The 21,838-nt window shown below is 45.8% G+C and overlaps 1 non-coding gene and 1 pseudogene across 1 annotated transcript; one reads left to right on the top strand and one right to left on the bottom strand.

Annotated features, from left to right (window-relative positions):
* Positions 1-112: 112 nt before the first annotated feature.
* On the bottom strand, positions 113-185 carry trnav-aac (transfer RNA valine (anticodon AAC)). The gene has a single exon. It is a non-coding gene; the product is annotated as a tRNA-Val (tRNA).
* Positions 186-6,637: 6,452 nt separating this feature from the next.
* LOC138219189 (5S ribosomal RNA) lies at positions 6,638-6,746 on the top strand (annotated as a pseudogene).
* The last annotated feature ends 15,092 nt before the right edge of the window (positions 6,747-21,838 follow it).

The raw sequence follows: 21,838 nt of genomic DNA, 5'->3' as shown, positions 1-21,838 counted from the left end.
AGAAGGAACGTGCGTTTGGTACAAGAGTGCACGAAGGCACCGGAAATACATTGGGAACAAATGACCGGTCGCTCAAGACCTCTGTGAAGTACAGGAGCGTGCAAAACGAGGCTGTTTCCACCCGGTCTCGAACCGGGGACCTTTCGCGTGTTAGGCGAACGTGATAGCCTCTACACTACGGAAACCTGCAGGGACTGCTGCTGGTGTCTCGCTTGCGTTTCGGGCTGAGAAAGGGACGCGTCACTTTAGGCAGGGGGCGCTGGAGAGAGGAACAAAGGGCGCGATGAAAAAAATGCCGAAACCCGGGATCAAACCAGGGATAGATCTTCAGTCTAACACTCTCCCAACTGAGCTATTTCGGCGGTGCGCAAAGCCCACAGCCACCTGCTCCAGCCTTCCTGTGTTGTGGCATGAGCGCACCAAGAGTAGCGGGAGAGTGTTGCAGGAACGTCACTCAGAAGGAAAGCCACCCAGCTGCGCCCTCTGAGCTCTGTCCAGCGCATCTTCCTCGCATGGACTCCTGCCTGCGACGGGCAGGAAACAATTAGCAAGAACAGAACGACACCCCATGGGTGTCTCATGACCGCACCTTAGGTTGTGACACGTGCAGGTGTGAGGGGTTGCCGGGCTACTTTGGAGCAGAGCTTGGGCGGAGGGGGGGCGGGAAAGCAGACAAAGAGGTGACACCTCAAGGTCTGCACGATCACAGCTCTCCGCCGCCCCAGGCTTCCGCTCGATAAGCTACTGGACACACCCACCCCTCCTCACACAGACCGTGGAAAAGCCCCCGAGTGGGAGGGCTCTCTCTTCCTCCCAGGAGCTCTTGGACATGACCCACAGACAGGGCGCGGGGAGCCGCCGGCTGCAAACATGGCTCCAGGCAGGACTCCACTCCGCAGGAGCCGCAGAGCAGAGGAGATGAGGGCAGCTTAGCTCCTGTGCAGAGACCTGAGCTGTTATTGCTGTGGATGCTGTCTTTTCTGCACTCGGGGTAGGAGTGAATGTTGAGTCGCCCTTAGAAATGAAGCAGAACACTTCAACGGCACGGGTGTGTGTGTGTGTGTGCGCCCTAGTGATTCTGGGAGACAGATCGAACCTGGGCTAAAAGAGAGGGGGCTTAGCCCTCTTCCACTTGCTAGTTCAAAGTTGTGCAACCCATTTGTATCTACCGGGGTAAAGTTAACTTGAAGTTCGAAAACGATTTTGCCACGCCTGTAGCGTTTACACGAAACCTCTAAGAATCGCGAGAATACTTGTGTATAAAACACATTGTGAATGCTTTCTCAGCCTTTACTTTTTCATTTATATGATATTTTTTTGACCAAGCACGAATATTCTTTTGTCCATATCTTCGCAACAGAAGCACAGAACGCCTTCAAACCAAATGCATTTTAAGGACCACGACATGTGGATATTTCCACAGCCTCTACATCAAAGTATCAGTGAGCTAATTATCTTTTTTTAAACCTCCGGTTTTTCATCGATGCGTAATTACGCAGTAACTGGAACCTGGGGGACCGCTGTATACACAACTTCACAACGCGAGAAATACTGTTCAATACGGCTTCATGCAAAAAACGCATATATGACCATAGGCAAAAGAATAGCGCAGTCTCCAATTACTCAGACTGTAAGCACGGGAATAAAGCTTTGTCAGAATTCTGAAACCCTTCCTTTATGTCCTGTTTTCATTCAGGTAAGAGTCAACTATATTCACAATACTACTGACAGCAGGAAGATTAAAATATTCTTTACTCAGCAGCTTATTAAAAACAGCTCCCATGATGTTCAAACCGATTTTTTACACAGAACACTGACACAGCTTTGTGTTCTGAATCTCTTTTTCTCTTGCTTTTATTTAATGTGGCACAATGCACTGGGATAGGGGTATTCTGTTCACAAACCAATAGCATTTAAACCACAGCACCCACAATGCTGCAAGTAAGTGTTTTGCACACTAAGCAGAGAGCGATGTCTTCCTCGTTAGTATAGTGGCGAGTATCCCCACCTGTCACACGGGAGACCGGGGTACATCAGGACGGCCACAACGCAAAGTACTGACCCTTATACGATCACGGCGAGTTACCGATACACACGTGGCAGGGCGGAAAAGGCTGTGCTCTCTTTGTGTGACATAATTCGGAAAAGTCCTGACGTTGCATTACAACTGAGCCCCAGTATACATAGACCCTTCGACACTCTGAGTGACAACTCTCTTGCGTCTTTTCTCATATTTATGTAGTTTGCTTGCATGATGCCGGGAACAGCATGGTTGTTCGCTGCCATATAGTCTAGCGGTTAGGGTTCGTGGTTTTCACCCAGGCGGTTCGACTCGGTTTTGCCTCCTGCTTTCCAAAAGATCAGCACCGTGTACGAAAGAGCCGCATTAAAACTATTCGAACGTGCAAAACGTGCGAGAAGAGGGGGCGCTTGTTTCCAACCGAAACTTCTCGCGTGTGAGACGAGCTGATCATCGCTGTGGGAGGGTTACTCTGGTAGACAGGGCTGACCTTCAGCAATAGGATTTATAGTCTCCAAGATGATATTTGCACTTTCTGGAGAGGCGATTTTCTCCACTTCAGTAGCCCGATTTCGTCGATTGCGTGGAGAGGGCTGTAGAATGTGGCGCCGCCTTTCCTGCTCCGTCCATGACAGGCGTGCTGGTCTCTGGAGAGAGAGCACGATCCATCAGCGCACTCCAATAAAGGCACTGGAAGCAGCTGAATCGCATTGGCGAAGCTCAGCGCTGGGCCGCTGGGCACATCTTACCACCGTTTCCGTAGTGTAGTGGTTATCACGTTCGCCTCACACGTGAAAGGTCCCCAGCTCGAAACCGGGCGGAAACAGACATCTTTTGTCGCCAGGCACAAAAGGGGTTTGGGGATTCGCCTAGCGCTGTGATCGAACAGACCCACTCACCTCTTAGTGTGGCGGGATCTGCACAGTGCATGTCACAGCGCATCCTGCTTTCACTTCAATGCACGTCCTGATGTACCCCAGTCTCCCGCGTGACAGGTGGGGACAGGTGACAGGTCCTATACTAACGAGGAAGACATCGCTCTCTCCAACCCCCGGCATCGTGTCCCGACCCACCGTGCTGGAAGCCGACGCGTGCTGTGATTCCTTTACGGAGCAGAAATGACAACCGAGGAGCTGAGAGATCATTTCAGCATTTCGCGTCTGAACGGAAAACACAAACGACCAACTCGGAATGACTTGCCTTTGACGCTTCTCAAAACGTTCTTTGTGCATCGAACAGACCCAGTGGGCGAAAGACGTATAATATACGTCTATTAAACGCATACCTTAGACGTCTAAATGTGGTCTACAATTCGTCTAGAATGAAATTCTAATATACGTCTAAAGTTATACGTCAATTATACGTCTATGTTTAGACGTTCATTATACATAAATGGTTGGAGTTCTATTATATGGATAACTTTAGAGGACTATTATACGTATATGGTTAGAGGTCTATTATACGTATAACTTTAGAGGTCTATTATACGTATATGGTTAGAGGTCTATTATACGTATAACTTTAGATGTCTATTATACGTATAACTTTAGATGTCTATTATACGGATAACTTTAGACGTCTATTATACGTATATGGTGTAGCGGCAATGCTTGTTAATAAGACAGAATTAAGCTTTGGTATGCTCCTAAAAGAGGCCCCATCTCACCCTCCATCTCTGTGGTGCAGCCACAGAGAAAGAATTCATGCAAGCTGATTTAAGAGTGTTTTCTTGTGATAAGAAACAAGCTCCCAGACGGGGATGCAATTAGCTGAGCCTGGCTATCATGATCAATGGTCATCCATTGGCGCCTATCAGTCTAGGGAGTGCCGAATGGACATCTGGACTGCATTCCTAAGTGTCAAGAGAAAGTGACTTATATCTCACCTTGACCAACCAATCAGGGACTGGCAGGGCGTGGTAATACCACGTGGGTCTCCAATGCCCGCCAAACTCTCAACCAATCAGCACACATCTGGGTCTTGATCAAAAAGGGAGCGCAAGCTCAGTTCTGGTTTCTCCTTGGCCATTTTCGCGCATCAGCAGAGACAATCACGTGACAACTGCTGTTGTCTGCAAAAAGGACTTGGACTTTGTTCTAAGCGCGAGGCCGAGGATCCCGTACGTACTCAGAATTCTACCAACGTGAATGCTCCGCTTGATCAACGGCAGCCTACAGTTGGACCTTCGTCGACAACCTGAATACCTTATTCAGAAGCAGCGCTGGACCGGGAACTAACCAGTTTCTTCCCAGGCAAAAGAGTGACTTGTGAGGACTCGCGGTCACACTCTGTGCATAGAGACTTTCTACTAGCCAGCCGGACTGCTGGTAGATCCCCTCGGAGCAACGACTGCCCTGCGCGCCGCAGTTAGATTCCTCCGCCCGTCCTACTCCGAGCTGCACCTCGACTGGTTGGCCGGTAGCCAGAGGACGCCGTCACAACGCCCATTGGACAACCGCTGGAACAGAGGCTGCAACAGAGCCTGTCAGCTGGTTTGGTGTTCGTGCCGGGAAATTCCAAATCCAAACACAGTGGATAAGTAAACCCCATGTTCTACATTGTGTCTTGAGAATTCAATTGTACCTCAACACAAGTTGTTATCAATTTAATTCATGAGTAATGTATTTACTTCCGAGTTTAGAGTAACAGTGGGTAATAACACTGATTAGCGATTTGGTAACCGAACAATATATATTGACATATATTCTCTGTTGTGTATCTCTTTGTGTTGGCATCTCTTCGAGATTATATACCTTGTATATTGATAACCCTCACAGTAAGGTCTGCCGCTCGTATCCAGGCAGACTAGTATATGTTTGGTGCACAATTTATATGAATAAATGTATCTCGTGTATTGAACCCGTGTGTGTGCGTTGTTAGTTGTTCTGACGATTGATTTTCTAAAAGCCACAACGAACAACCTCGTGATTACTGCTACAATTAATAATTGTCTCAGTAAACCCATCAAACCTCTACAACCACGATACACCACCATAAACTATATTAATTTAGGAACATAAACATATAGTGTAAACTGTATATGGCTGGTATTGGTAGTTTAAAGAAAAAATACACACCAGTATTCCACTTTCTTCCTAAACATTTTAAGCATCAAAGTCTTACATGTATTAAGATTTTACCACGTTTCGGAAACGTTTTTACATGCTCCTTCTGACCATCTTAAGTTTATATACTTTGTGAAAAGTCATAAGATATTAACATTTTCTGTGAATGTGCTCGTTATCGGAGTAAACAAAAGCATACTTTTAGAATTTGATTAATAGGGAATATAATATGGAATCACGAACCTAAAGAAATTAATAACGATATAATTATTTTTATGTACTGTAGCTCAAATAGTAGTATAATACACTTTCTATGGATACATGTGCTTCTACGCAACGCAGAAGCACATCCACAAGTAACATTACCTAGCTAAGAGAGGACATTGGCTAGCCAATATGATAAATACAGTGGAAAAAAGCAATTGGGAAAATAAGACCTGCTGATCTGTTATACATACCAGGAAGAGAACAGAATATGATTTTTTTCTGTTCGAAACGTGTGTTGTCTTTATGAAATTCATGTATTTTAAACGTTTAATTAAGAAGAAAAAAACTTACAGAAAGATACTAAGCTGATCACGAGATAGAAAGATCACCCGTTTTTCGCGCATAAAAAGTGGCTATTAACTGGGTGAACTGTTATTAACTGGAGTCAACTGGGTGAAAACACATAATATGAACATGAAACAAAAAATAAAAATAAGATACAATCTACAGACATTAAAACCAGTGTCATGGAAATTTAACTATCAAGGAAGCCACAAGAGAGAGTTCTCACCTGAGTAAGGTCTTTATTTCAATATTGCAATATTGGGAGCACTGCTGCCACTTCGCAAAGTGCAACCAGAGACTCAATTTGTTACAAGCAGTACAGGGTTTTTATAAGACGTTGCGCTGTAAAAAAGCTCAGCGCTTTGTCCCTTCTAAAAGTTCCCCTTTCCCTAAGAGAAAACAGATTACATCAAAAAGCGAAAGAAGAAGCACTAGATATGTTATTCAAAGCTTATCAGTTACTTTCAGCTAATTCTAAAGACCCAGACAGCATATATTGTTTTGGTACATTGTCTTCTAAAGTAACCTAAACAGTGTACTTTGTTGACGCACTGTTTTCTAAAGTTCTGCACGTACTGTAGCACAGCAATTACATCCTTGAAATATATTATCTAAAAGCCCCAATATATTTTTTTGCAAAGCTCTCTACATTTTAAGAATCAATTTACTTATTAGATTTCCACTTCAAGACTTGTTCGGCCGGCGTTCTGGGAGTTGCGTTTTTCAGAATTGTATTGAGATCGTTTTCCACAGAGCTCAGATGTCAAAGCACAGCAGCAGCTCTCCACAGCGATCCTCTTTAGCGCCCTTTCTCCCGCAGCTCCGTCCTCATTGGAAGGAAGCAAGAGTGAAAGGCTGAAGTGAAATAGAGCGGGGACGAAGGCAGTTGAGAGAGAGAACGTGGGAAGAAGAGAAAAACGCAAGGGAAAAAAAGCAGCGTAGTAAAAGAGGTGACGGAGCTGCCCTCTCTATAAGAAGGGTGCCAGCGACCCCTGCTCTTGCTTACGGGCACACCCCCTTGAGCACACTTGATCTCGGAAGCTAAACAGGGATGGGCCTGGTTAGTATTTGGATGGGAGACCGCCTGGGAATACCAGGTGCTGTAAGCTTTTAAGCGCAGGAGGCGCCCTATCCCCGTTCGCTCGCTCATTCCCCTGTTCACACGTGCAGTGCGGCTTGTCCGTCTGTTTATTTGTCAGCTTTGGCGAGACACGGGTGCTTGTGTATTAGCGTGAGCGTTTTTTATTCTGATCATGAACAGTTTTACAAGTCCGCAAAGGATCGAGGAAAGGTTTATCGCCAGCTGAAAAGAGACAAAGCGCTTCGGCTGTGGAGACTTGTTCTGCTGGCGTTCGGGGAGTCGCGTTTTTCAGAATTGTATTGAGATCGTTTTCCACAGAGCTCAGATGTCAAAGCACAGCAGCAGCTCTCCACAGCGATCCTCTATAGCGCCCTTTCAGCTCCGTCCTCATTGGAAGGAAGCAAGAGTGAAAGGCTGAAGTGAAATAGAGCGGGGACGAAGGCAGTGAAGAGAGAGAACGTGGGAAGAAGAGAAAAACGCAAGGGAAAAAAAGCAGCGTCGTAAAAGAGGTGACGGAGCTGTCCTCTCTATAAGAAGGAGAAGAGGAACAGAGGATTTGTTTGTCTTAAGTAAGACTTTGTTTTTTGTGGTTTTTTGGTGTTTTTGGTTGATTTTTGAAGCCCTCCCCTTCAGCCTAGCTCTGTTTGGTGAGGATAGAGACTTTTGTTTTTTTTTGTTGCTTTTTTGTTGCTTTCTGAGTCCTGTTTGTGTTTTAATGGAAGGAAAAAACATGGAGGCAGAGAATGTTATTGTAGTGGAGGAGGAGAGTGGTGTAGGAAAGAGAAGGATGAGGAATTCGGACCGACCCCCCCGGCGGGTTTTTGCAAGGGCGCATACTGTTGTGGTGGATGTGAGCGGCGTGGAGAAACCGTCTGCGGGTGCTATTATCGCAGCTGTGCACGGCGTCTGTGGGGAGGGCTCTCTTTTTGCCTGCCACCCCCGGACGCCAAAAGAGTTTGAACTGACTCTGGACTCAAAGGAACATGCAGACGCGGTGGCTGTGGGGCTGGATGTGCAGGGCACACCCTCCTACTGACGCTGGCTGGAGCGGAAGGAGGTAGTGGTGTCCTTCCTCCATTTCCCGGCATATATCTCAGACGAGACTATCAAGGAGAAGCTGAGTAGCTGGGGGGTGAGAGTGATTTCGGACATCAGGATGCGCCACTACCCCGGGACCACCATTGCTGATGGCATGAGGTTTGTTCGGATTCGCTTTCCCGAGCATGTAGCCTCGTTGCCATACAGCATCCGCTTCGCCACGGCAGAGGGGGACCAGTACTTCAGGGTCCTCCACGACCTTCAACAAAGGGTGTGTCATGTCTGCCTGGACTCGGGGCACATCGCCAAGGACTGCCCTGAGTTCCTCTGCTATGAGTGCAGACAGCCCGGCCACCGCGCCAGGAACTGCACCGCTGCCAAGTGCCCGGACTGCCTCCACGCGCTCATGAGCTGCAACTGCGAGCCGGAACCGGAAGATCCAGCCGCCGCAGGAGCAGCTGCCCACAACGCCGAGGGGGTTGAAGATGGACTACGGGTAGCCGCTGTAGCTGAGCATGGAGAGTTGCCAGCAGCGGCGCCCCAGGACCCCAGTGAGCCAGCAACGCCCCAGCCGGTGATGGGGGAGAGGCAGAGGGAGGCCCCTCCAATCCTGGGTACAGCGCAGCAGAAAGGAGCCGGGGACCAGCCAGCATCTCCACCAGCAGGGGCGCCCCGTTGCCCTAACAATCCTGCTGCATCCCACTCTGTGCCGCAAGAGAAGCAGAGGGAGGTTGCTCCACAACATGCGGCGGTGCAGCATGGTGCAGCTGAGATCCTACGGGCACCACCACCACCAGAGGCTGCCCCTCAGCGTACCAGTGGGCTTTTGACACCCAAGCCTGTGCAGGGAGAGAGGCAGAGGGAGGAGGCGACGGCACCAGCACCACCACCACCATCACCGCGGTTCCCCAGCTGTGGGCAAGCCGGGGTACAACCGCCTGGGCCCTCGAAGGCTGGAATCCAGTGGCACCACGTCAGGCCTCAGCCCAACCTGAAGCCCAGTTCAAGAGTTGTCCGCAGACCCATCCCTGATGTCTCTGCGGTGGCGGAGACAGGAGGTGGGGAGGAAGCGGCAAGTGTTGGCAATGAGAATGTGGCAGAAAGGGCGGGGGAACTGTCGCGCGGGCCGGAGAATTAATTTCACTCTTATGGCCATATGCGTGATGGCAACTTTCGCCTCTTTAAACGCCAACGGGCTGAGGGACTGAGCAAAGCTGGGGGCAGTGTTGGCTCTGCTGGGGCGGACGGATGTTGTCTGCCTCCAGGAGACCTTCTGGGACGAGGAGTGTGTCCGGAAGGTGCGAGCACAGTGGGACTGGGAGCTGTTTTACAGCAACGCATCCGGCCTGTGCAGGAGGGGGGTGGCTGTGCTGGTGAGGAGGGGAGTGTACGAGAGCGTAAGGCTCCTGCACCGCGACACGTAGGGCCAGCTCCTGCAGGTCTGTCTTGGGTTTCCTGGACAGTCCGTGCTGCTGAGCAACATCTACGCCCCCAATGGGGAAGCTGAGCGGCTCGCCTTCTTCAAGCAGCTGGAGGCGAGCTGCTTTCAGCAGCCAGGGCTGGTCGTCGGAGATTTTAACTGTGCACTGAGTGCGCTCGATGTCGCGGTTGGGATGACCTTTAAGAGCAGTGCGGAAGCTCACTGGTTCGTGGATGCGTCAGGCGTCAGGCTTAGTGTGCGCGGAGGGACTTTTCTCGGCGGCAGGTCGTCGAAGGTGTCTTGAGACAGAGCCGGATCGACCTGTTGCAGGGGCACATGAGTCTCTTCCCGTGCCTGAGCCAGATGCGCTATGTGTTCATGACCCTGAGCGACCATGCTGTGCTTCACTTTTCTCTAGCAGGGGCACAGGAGGACCGGTGCCCCGGCCTCTGGTGCTTTAATAAGGCGCTCCTGGGGAGGCTTCATTCTGTCAGGGCATAGAAGACCTTATCCGGCAGCAGCTGCAGTGTCCCCTGTATAGGTCAGAAAAGCTGGTCTGGTGGGATAATCTCAAGTACGCCATCAAAGAGTTCAGTATCTAGTATGGCCTGTCCCGGGGGCGGGAGAAGGCCAGGCGGGAGAGACAGCTTCGGGCTCGGATCACCTCAGAGCTCGGGCTCCTGGCAGATCACGGCGGGGGCTGCGAGCTCTTGCTGGAGCTGAGGGGTGAGCTGCAAGCCCTGGAGGAGGAGAAGTGGAGAGGAGCCAGGGTGCGCAGCAGAGCCCAGTATCTGGCCGAGGGCGAGAAGAGCACGAGGTTCTTTTTCGGCCTGGAGCAGGAGAGGCAGCGCAGCTCCTTCATCGAGGAGCTGGTGGGAGAGGACGGTGTGCGGCTCTCTGCCCCCGAGGCCGTTAGGAATGAGGTGTTTTCTTTTTATAGCGCCTTGTTCTGGCCGAAGTGGTGGATGAGCAGCAGACCCGGGCCATGCTGGCTTGGGTGAGTACCCGCCTGTCACAGAGCGATCATGAGCTCTGTGACAGTGCGCTGAGCTTGGAGGAAGTGCTTGAAGCACTTCGGGGCTCGTCTCCTAACAAGAGCCCTGGGTGGGACGGGCTCTCCTCCAAGCTCTACAGACACTTTCAGCAGTCCCTGGGGCCCCTCCTTCTGGAGGTGTTCCAGGAGATTGCCAGGACCGGCGCTCTGACCCCATCTATGAGAAGGGGGGTGATGTCTCTTGTCTACAAAAAGCAGGGGGATCCCTCCCTTTTGAAAAACTTTCGCCCGATCAGTCTGTTGAACACAGACTATAAGATACTAACTCGTGTTCTCTCCCTCAGGCTCGGGAAGGTTCTGCCCAGGATCCTGTCGCCTTCGCAGACCTACTGCGTCAAGTGGAGAGACATCGCGGACACGGTGTGCTCCATCAGAGATGTTGTGGACCTTATGCGGGAGCAGCCGAGGGGTGGATACGTCCTGAAACTGGACCAGGAGAAGGCCTTCGACAGGGTGGAGCATTCCTTCCTGTTTGAGGTCTTGAAGAGCTTTGGCTTCGGCGAGGCCTTCATCTCCTGGGTGAGGCTCGTGTACAAGGGGATCGTGAGCTGTGTCAAGGTGAATGGTTCCCTCACGAGCTTCTTTCCAGTGACCTTGCCTGGGGGCACCGCCACCTCGTTGATCTACCAATATGCTGACGACACCAGACTGACGTTGGCAGAGGTGGCGGAGATCTCGGCCATTTTAGAGGTGGTGCAGGCCTACTGCGCTGCCTCGGGCGCCAAGGTAAACTTGGAGAAGTCTGAGGTCATGCCGGTGGGGAGGGCAGACCTTGCCCCGCTCTTCGGTTACCCTTTCAGGGTTGAGACGGGTCACCTGAAGGTCCTTGGCATCTACATTAACGCTGATGAGCAGGCCACTGGGCTTCTCCTGTGGAAGGAGAAGCTCATTAAGATGAGGGCAAATTAAATCGGTGGAGACACAGGTCCCTGACCCTAAAGGGAAGGGTCCTGCTCGTTAACACACTGTGCCTGTGCCTCTTGTGGTACCCAGTGTCTGTGATGCCTCTTCCTGAATGGGTAGAGAACGAGATTAGGCAACTTGTGGTGGGATTCGTGTGGGAGGGGAAGCCTCCACGGGTTGCTCATGACACCCTCATTGGGGAAATCTCCAGGGGTGGGCTGAAGCTGTGTGATGTAGGCCTGAAGCTGAAAAGCTTTAGGCTGAAAGTAGGCTGGGCAAACGATTTTTAATTTTTTTTAAAAAGAAATAAAAAATGAGATATAATGATGTGTTCCTGCTTAACTTAGACATTGCACGACTTTAAAACCTATAAAAATGGGTTACGAGAGTTAAAAACCACTTTTTATGCGCGAAAAATGGGTGATTTTTCTTCCTCGTGATCAGCTCAGAATCTCTGTGTACGCTGTAAGGTTTTTACTTCTTAATTAAACGTTTAAAATACACGAATTTCATAAAGACAACACACGTTTCGAAGAGAAAAAATCCCATTCTTTTCTCTTCCTGTTGTGTGAAACTCATCAGCAGGTCTTTTTTTCCCAATCAGAGGCTCTGAAAATAGCGTACCGCCCACTGCGCTCCGTCAGAGAGGGGCACGGCACCGAGAGAAGGAGGAGGTGTGGAGCGCACCAGTACAAAACGAACGTTCTCCTGCCTGGAGTGCTTATGGCAGCAATCGCGTCTGCATTTATAACTTAGTTTTAAAAATAATCAAGCAATATGAAGCATCTCTTTTTACTTTTAAGTCACTTAATTATCATTAAGCACAGCTTTCTCACCACTTAGACTACTTTTTGATACCATCCTTAGACAAAGCAGAAACTTCTTGTTCTGTCTAATGACATTACAAGTGGAAAGATTACAGATTTTAATCGTCTTAATTTTGTTACGTTATACATTTTAGAAACATTTCATCCATACAAACACCACAAAACTATTATCGATTGTATTTCTGAATGGTATGTTACACTTAGTTCACTGTGTTAAATACATCTAATTAAGAACGTTAGGTGTTAGCATAAACTATTAGCAATCAATATTAAATTTAGCACTGTAATAAGTTGTTGCACTAAAGAAAAAATAGGGTTAAATATAATTCAAAATATTTTGCTAACAATGTTAACTGTTTATAAATAATAAATTGTATTAACTAAAGAGTAGGATGGCACAGTTGTTAGTATGCTTTTTGTTTTGTTTCTTTTTCATAAATACAACAGTAGTACCTGATGTCTCAGTGGCTTTCAAAATTAAATTATGCATGCACACCTGTGAACTAGAAAGATAACTAAGCTGTCCATCCATTTATAATGGTGGCAAAGTGGTTAGCATTGCTATCTTGGAGCACTGGGGTCCTAGGTTCAATTCCTGCCATCCTGTGTGTGTGGGGTTTGCATGTTCTCTCTGGGTTACATGGTTTTTCTCCATATGTGTGATATGACTCCCTCTTGCACTCCAAAACATACTGGTAAGTTAATTGGTTTATGGGAAAACTGGCCCTGGTGTGTGTGTGTTTGTGTCTGTCTGTCCTGTGATGGACTGGCACTATGTCCAGGGTGTATTCTGCCTTGTGTCCATTGCTTACTGGGATAGGCTCCAAATCCTCTGTACTGGATAAAGAGATTAGAAATGGATGGAAGTAAAGGCAGTCCAGATGTCCATCTGGCACTCCCTAGACAGATAGGCGCCAATGGATGACCATTGATCATGATAGCCAGGCTTAGCTAAGTGCATCCCCATTTGGGAGCTGTCCCTTATAAAAAAAAACATCTTTAAATAAGCCTGCATGAATAGTCTAGATGAAGAGAGAGTTGGGGCCTCATTTAGGAAAGCACAGCAACACTTAATTCTGTCTTATTAACAAGCATTGCCTCTACACCCCTTTCCTGATTTCTTATTTTTTTGCATGTTTGTCACACTGAAATGTTTCAGATCATCAAACAAATTGAAATATTAGACAAAGATAACACAAGTAAACACAAAATGCAGTTTTTAAATGAAGGTTTTTATTATTAAGGGAAAAAAATCAAAACCTACATGGCCCTGTGTGAAAAAGTGATTGCCCCCCTGTTAAAACATAAATCAACCGTGGTTTATCACATCTTTGGAAAGTTCAATTTCTCTAGCCACACCCAGGCCTGATTTCTGCCACACCTGTTCTCAATCAAGAAATCGCTTAAATAGGACCTGCCTGACAAAGTGAATTAGACCAAAAGATCCTCAAAAGCTAGACATTATGCTTTCCAAAGAAATTCAGGAACAAATGAGAAACAGAGTGATTGAGATTTATCAGTCTGGAAAAGGTTATAAAGCCATTTCTAAAGCTTTGGGACTCCACTGAACCACAGTGAACCACAAATAGAGGTGCGGGTTCAAATCCCACTCCCCACAGTCAAGTGTTTTACCCTGTCTTTTTTAATTGTCTTGACACTGCTCTTGTTGTGCTCACTGACAATCACAATAGGAGGAAAACAGAGAAACTGTTTCGCAAGAACACAATGGACAGGAAAAAGCTTCATGAACACTTGAATGTGAGTAGCAAAAGTACGGTATGCATTCAAATGTTGAAGCCTGAATTATAAAAGCAGCATAAGAAAGGTGCAGCACAATACAATTTGTGAGAATTAGCAGGTTTGATGCTGCTATTTCATTTTCATTTTCAAACTTGCAGAGCCAAATAACAAAAAGGTTTCATGTGTGACAGCATTCCGTTGGAAATACCGTTTCCATTATGTATTCGGCGAACCTGAATGAAATATTTCAGTGCTGGCTCAAATGCGAGGAATTTCAGAAAAACCTGGAAAAGCAACGCTCACAGTAAATGACATAAATTTAAAGCGTGTAGTCTGCATGAACAGAGCAACGCAGCGGTCTGTAAAACAGATCTGAAGCCAAAAGTCCTCTTTTATCTCGGTCAGCGCTTTCCGATAAGATGGCTCTGCAGAAGACATGAGAAATGCTGAACACGTTGTTGCCATTAGTGCTACTCATGCTACTGTAGTTTTAAGCTCTTATCAGTGGGCATGTACAGTTGTACAGGGGCTAGACTACTTTGCGCCGTCCAAATTCCATTATGTGAATTTAAGTTTTTTTTAATAACAGCATTAAAATTACAATGTGTGCTCAAAAACCGTTACTTATTAGCTTAAGAAGTAGAAGTGTTTTGACAAAGTGTGGTGTTCGAACAATAAACGCTGAAGTGTTTAATACTTGTGAGCAGATCTCCCTCGATTTAGACAAACTCCTGCTCGCCCGATGATTTCAGAAAAAATATCTGAATCGAGGCTCAAAGTGGAAAGAAAGCTGAATCCCGCAAAGTCATAAGACATTGGGGGTCACTGTACGCTATCACGTCCTGCCTGCGCTGTCCTATTAAAAGGGATCAGAAAGGACACAAACACAAGGACCCTTGAATCCATGATCTTGAACTTAAGGGTCGCGAGCTCTGCCGATTGTGCCTCTCTAGCTCCTCTATTACAACAATAATATTACTCGCGTTGATTCAACATAGTATAGTTGGCTGCTAGCTAGAGATGATGGCATGGTGGCCAAGTGGTAAGGCATCTGTCTCGTAACTCGTCTGTTGAGGGTTTGAGCCCTGTTTATGCCTCCATTCACCGTCATGTTCTTTTATCTAGATCTTCAAGTAACTTGCAAAATGTCTCTTATTGTTACTCTTTCTCAAAATCGAAGCACAAAGTTATCTGTTATAGCCATAACAGAATGCCGAACTTTATTATCTTTTTACAAATCAACACAGAATAACACAAAGAAGACATTTTATAGTCTTATATTGAAACCACTAACGCACTATGCACACATTCACAAGAATTTACAATGCCAATAGAAAAACACATTTGCTCCGGTAAATTAGATCACATACCTTGTTAACTCATTTCTTCTTAACACAACATTTGTTCGAATGGAGGGAAAGGCAGTTTCGCAAATAACCCACAGGTCTGTCACCCTCGGGAGATGTCAAGCACATGGAACTCCTTGCACATGAAAAGTGCCAGATAAAAGCTATATGGCAGCGAACAACCATGCTGTTCCCGGCATCATGCAAGCAAACTACATAAATATGAGAAAACACGCAAGAGAGTTGTCACTCAGAGTGACGAAGGGTCGATGTATACTGGGGCTCAGTTAAAATGCAACGTCAGGACTTTTCCGAATTATGTCACACGAAGAGAGCACAGCCCTTTCCGCCCTGCCGCGTGTGTCTCGGTAACTCGCTGTGATCGTATAGTGGTCAGTACTTTGCATTGTGGCCGCAACAACCCCGGTTCGAATCTGGGTCACGGCAGAATAGGGGCGTCTGCTTTTACTACTCGCACGAATGAAGGCAAAAAAAAGCCAATCGATGTGAACGAACGGCGCTTTACAGAGGAGTACTGCCTGACTGGATCGTTGATGAAGGACAGAGGCCACTCCGACCTCTTCTCGGTTTTCTTCAATGACTTACTAAGGATCTTCTTCACATTCGCCCATGCAGGGGAAGCCTGGAAGGCTCCACAGCCGAAACATTGTGATTCTTTTCTTCTCTTTTCACCAGGAATAGTCCTTTACTTGTTCTTTTGCAGCCTACGCATGCTGACGCAGCTACCCACCCGATAGCTAACATTCTATAATCACAACTATGAATGTCCACTTTGGGTATTTTTTCCATGATTATTTATTATTATTATTTATTCTGTCATTGAAGCATATTTTATGTCATACTGAAGTGTCATAATCACTGAAAAAATATTTTTTTAATTTAGAAAGTAAGAAAATGATAAATCACTAGGAATTGCATTTAGCCTGTTCTGATCTAGATTTTCTATATACTTTAACATGCCATGTTCACAATGTCACAACTCATAAATGAAACAATGAAGTGTTGTAATTACAAATGTACATAGCGTCGGGACATTGAGATGTTTTGGTAATGAGGAAGGAGGGACATGCAATGTTCACAGGGTCAAATTTATAAAACGCTACAGTAAAATTTCTTGTATTTCGGGAATATGAGAGCCTGTTACATTGTGTCTTACACCTCAGTGTCAGAATTTTGAGACATTTTTATAACCAGGGGTAGGTTCATAGCAATAAGCAGAAAGTGCGATCATCCTTTGCTCATCCTCGGTTAACCATATATTCTCATATGCCATGTTCTGAATGTCCCATTTAAAACTGCTATATTAAAATTAAGACTTTTTATGATCAGAAGGCAAGGTTGTGGTAAATATGCATAAAGTGCAAGTGAACTTATGTTTTGCCTTTGTCTTGTTATTGTGAGTTTTGAAAATTGGTTTTCGATTTTCTGAAATGCGTTTCACACAAAAATGCAATTTGGATAGTCACTACTTATATATTCCCCTTAACTGAGGATATGTACAGTAATCCATCCCGATTAGTACTTTTAAAAATTACTGTAGAGAGCCATCAGAAAGGGAATGAAAACTTGCATTAAACAAAATCAAGCTGCATGTAATCATCCATAGTGAAACATTTTGTAAGACAAGACAGGAAGAAAGACACTGGTGGGATTTGAGCGCAGAATCTCCTGTTTAATAGGAAAAAAACTTCAACCAAATCAGCCAAGATGCTGTCAGAGTATTAAAATCATGTCTGCGTCAGTGGTTACAGCTAACTATCGCTGGAGGACAGTTCACTGTGAACAAGTCAGCCTGAATAATGAGGGGGAAGAGACTGACCTCTGTGATGCACTATAGAGTTACACTAACCTTCTATCCAACTGTTCTATGCTGCATTCTACCCTAGTGGTAAATATTGATTTCCGTGGGTGTAATATTCCTTTTTTTGTCAAATATTATCAAGCACAAATTTTGCTGTTGAAAATAAGCCTAGTGGTTTTCAATGTTGTGATCCTTTTTCCCCAGTGTCACCCAAATTGATACATTGTGCTTTGGCAATTCTTCAGGCTATATTTTTTAGAGGAGCTCAGTTGAATTAGTTTATATAAAGTATTTCTTTTCCCTTTAATCCTTTAAAACATATTACATTTTCAAAACATTGGATCTTACTTCCTACTAATTGTAGCGGCAATGCTTGTCAATAAGACAGAATTAAGTGTTGCTGTGCTTTCCCAAATGAGGCCCCATCTCTCTCTTCATCTCTGTGGTGCAGCCACAGAGAAGCTATTCAGGCAGGCTGATTTAAAGATGTTTTCTTTTGATAAGGGACAGCTCCCAAAGGGGGATGCACTTAGCTAAGCCTGGCTATCATGATCAATGGGCATCCATTGGCGCCTATCTGTCTAGGGAGTGCCAGATGGACATCTGGACTGCATTCCTAAGTGTCAGGAGTAAGTGACTCATATCTCACCTTGATCAACCAACCAGGGACTGGTAGGGCCGAGTAACCCACGTGGGACTCTAATGCCCATGAAACTTTCATCCAATGAACGAGCTGAAGTTCCTCCAGGTAAAAACAGGCAACACAGAGAGCCTGTGAGATTCAGATTCAGTAAGATTCTGAGGAGAATTCTAAAGGGAATTCAAAGGAGAATTCCAGGGCAGGACGGCCCAGGAGCAGAAGGCTCCCAAGGGCAGGACATTCTCGCAGCGCACCTCCTGACCATCCTGAGACTCAGCCCGGACAACCACGGAATGGCCAGTGTGTCCGAGTGCCAGAACTTTCCTTTGTTCTAAGAGTCTAGAGTGGAGGTTGCCAGAGAGTAACCAGCAGCAGGCCTCGTGAACAGGTTGGAACTGTGGACAGCTGAATCACTATTCAGAACTAGCGCTTCATCAGGAACAAACTGGTCTTCTTCCTGACCTGCTGGGACCCACATTCATCTTTTCTCCTGTGCACAAACTTCGCTAGTTTCAGCCAAAACTAACTAGCCAGTCTTCAGAGAGCATCAGCAGTGCACCGTCGCAAGCCGCACAGCACAGCCTGGCATGGAGCCAGAGAGCCTGCAGGAGACCTGAATCCCCAGAGATTGGATGAGTATTCCACTTCACTGCATTACTGCTCGAGAATTCAATTGTTATCCCAACCAGTTGATATCAATCTAATTCCTAAGTGTTATGTACTTGTTTTGAGTATCTAATGTAGAAGTTGTAAACAAGTTCAATTACGAAACGGTCTAAATGAATGATATACCGAACGTATGTCCTCTTGATATGTGTAACTCTTTGTAACTGAATGAATATATATCTTTTGTATTCTGATAACCCTTACGATAAGATCTGTTAGGTTTACATGCATATTCTATATATTAATAAATGTATCCGCGTGTATTAGTACCTGTGTGTGCGTTGTTTGAGTTATATCGCATGGTTGGATTCTAAGACCATTAAAAGAATCAATTTTGTGATTTACTGCCACAATTAATAATTGTCCCAGTAAATGCCCAAACCCCTAAAGAACTGGTGCCTCGTGAGAGCACACTACAACAGTGTGTGATCTCCTGTCCCAGCCTGAGGAGCAGACAGCAAGCCTGTCTCTCAATACAAATAATACAGTGTGTCATTTCCTGCCCCAGCCAGAGGAACAGACAGTGAGCATGTCTCTCAACAATAATACGAATAAACTGTGTGATCTCCTGTCCCAGCCTGAGGAACAGACAGTGAGCCTGTCTCTCAATAATAATAATACAGTTTTTGATCTCCTGTCCCAGCCTGGGGAACAGACAGTAAACCTGTCTCTCAATAATAATAATCCAGTGTGTGATCCCTTGTCTTAGCCTGAGGAACAGACAGTGATCCTGTCTCTCAATAATAATACAGTGGGTGATCTTCTGTCCCAGTCTGGGGAACAGAAAGTGAGCCTTTCTCTCAATAATAATAATATAGTGTGTGATCCACTGTCCAAGCCTGAGGAACAGACAGTCAGCCCGTCTCTCAATAATAATAATACGGTGTGTGATCTCCTGTCCCAACCTGAGGAACAGACAGGAGTGAGCCTGTCTCTCAATAATAATAATCTTGTGTGGAATGTCCTGTCCCAGTCTGAGGAACAAATAGTGATCCTGTCTCTCAATAATAATACAGTGGGTGATCTTCTGTCCCAGTCTGGGGAACAGAAAGTGAGCCTTTCTCTCAATAATAATAATATAGTGTGTGATCCACTGTCCAAGCCTGAGGAACAGACAGTCAGCCCGTCTCTCAGTAATAATAATACAGTGTGTGACTTCCTGACCCACCCTGAGGAACAGACAGTGAGCCTGTCTCTCAATAATAATAATACAGTGTGTGACCTCCCGTCCCAGCCTGAGGAACACTGAGCCTGTCTCTCAATAATAATACAATGTGTCATCTCCTGTCCCAGCCTGAGGAACAGTGAGCTTGTCTCTCAATATTAATAATAATAATACAGTGTGTGATCTCCTGTCCCAGCCTGAGGAACAGACAGTGAACCTGTCTCTCAATAAAAATAATACAGTGTGTGATCTACTGTCCCAGCCTGGGGAAAAGACAGTGATCCTGTCTCTCAATAATAATAGAACAGTGTGTGATCTCCAGTCCCAGCCAGAGGAACAGACAGTGAGCCTGTATCTAAATAATAATAATACAGTGTGTGATCTCCTGTCCCAGCCTGGGGAACACTGAGCCTGTCTCTCAATACTAATAATACAGTGTGTCATTTCCTGCCCCAGCCAGAGGAACAGACAGTGAGCATGTCTCTCAACAATAATATTAATAAACTGTGTGATCTCCTGTCCCCGTCTGATTAACAGACAGTGAGCCTGTCTCTCAATAATAATAATACAGAGTGTGATCTCCTGTCCCAACATGAGGAACAGACAGTGAGCCTGTCTCTCAATAATAATACAGTGGGTGATTTTCTGTCCCAGTCTGGGGAACAGAAAGTGAGCCTGTCTCTCAATAATAATAAATAGTGTGTGATCTCCTGTCCCAACCTGAGGAACAGACAGGAGTGAGCCTGACCCTCAATAATAATAATACAGTGTGTGACTTCCTGTCCTAGCCTGAGGAACAGACAGTGAGCCTGTCTCTCAATAATAATAATACAGTGTGTGACCTCCTGTCCTAGCCTGAGGAACAGTGAGCCTGTCTCTCAATAATAATAATACAGTGTGTGATCTCCTGTCCCAGTCTGAGGAACAGACAGTGAACCTGTCTCTCAATAATAATAATAATACAGTGTGTGACCTCCTGTCCCAGCCTGAGGAGCAGACAGCGAGTCTGTCTCTCAATAATAATAATACAGTGTGTCATTTCCTGCCCCAGCCAGAGGAACAGACATTGAGCATGTCTCTCAACAATAATACGAATAAACTGTGTGATCTCCTGTCCCAGCCTGAGGAACAGACAGTGAGCCTGTCTCTCAATAATAATAATCCAGTGTGTGATCTCCTGTCTTAGCCTGAGGAACAGACAGTGATCCTGTCTCTCAATAATAATAATCTTGTGTGGAATGTCCTGTCCCAGTCTGAGGAACAAATAGTGAGCATGTCTCTCAGTAATAATAGAACAGTGTGTGATTTCCAGTCCCAGCCAGAGGAACAGACAGTGATCATGTCTCTCAACAATAATATTAATAAACTGTGTGATCTCCTGTCCTTGTCTGAGGAAAAGACAGTGAGCCTGTATCTCAATAAATAATAATAATACATTGTGTGATCTCCTGTCCCAGCCTGGGGAACAGACAGTGAGCCTGTCTCTCAATAATAATACAGTGTGTGATCTTCTGTCCCAGTCTGGGGAATTGAAAGTGAGCCCGTCTCTCAGTAATAATAATATAGTGTGTGATCCACTGTCCCAGCCTGAAGAACAGACAGGAGTGAGCCGGTCTCTCAATAATAATAAAGCAGATTATCATCTCCTGTCCCAGCCTAAGGAACAGTCAAGAAAGAGCAAGTCTCTCGATAATAATAATACAGTGTGTGATCTCCTGTCCAAGCCTGAGGAACAGACAGTGAGCCTGTCTCTCAATAATAATAATAATAATAATAATAATAATAATAATAATAAAAATAATAATAATAATAATAATAATAATAATAATAATAAACTTTATTTTATATAGCACCTTTAAAGGTGGCTTCTCAAAGCGCTTTACAGGATGACAGTAACAATAAATAAGAAGACTACAACAATAAATAAGAAGATTTCACAAGATAGGATAGAATTATAATTACAACAATACAACAATAACAATAGAGGAGACCGTGGAAGGTGGTATTAAGTAGAGCAGAGGGGTGAAGAATGGAACCAGTTAAGTAAAGGCTTTTCTGAAGAAGAAGGTTTTGAGTCTGGATTTGAAGGAGTTTAGAGAAGGTGACTCTCTAATATCCTTGGGCAAAGAGTTCCAGAGCTTGGGGGCATAGCAGGAGAAGGCCCTGTCGCCCATACAATGTAGACGGGCTTGGGGGACAGTAAGGAGGGCAGAATTTGAAGAGCGGAGGTTGCGAGGTGGGGAGTAGGGCGATAAAAGTTCAGACAGGTATTGAGGTGCCAAGCCATGTAAAGCCTTATAGGTGAGCATGAGGATTTTAAAGTCTACGCGGAATGTGACCGGAAGCCAGTGCAAGGACTCCAGGATAGGAGTAATGTGAACACTTGCACTAGACCTGGTCAGGATTCTGGCTGCTGAATTTTGGACATACTGCAGCTTGTTCAGAGTAGATTTAGATACCCCAGGGAGTAGAGCATTGCAGTAGTCAATTCGAGAGAAT

The sequence above is a fragment of the Lepisosteus oculatus genome, chromosome 14 (genome assembly GCF_040954835.1).
Source record: "Lepisosteus oculatus isolate fLepOcu1 chromosome 14, fLepOcu1.hap2, whole genome shotgun sequence".
Taxonomy (NCBI): domain Eukaryota; kingdom Metazoa; phylum Chordata; class Actinopteri; order Semionotiformes; family Lepisosteidae; genus Lepisosteus; species Lepisosteus oculatus.
The sequence above is the reverse complement of the archived record's forward strand: the minus strand, read 5'-3'. Positions and strand labels throughout refer to the sequence as shown.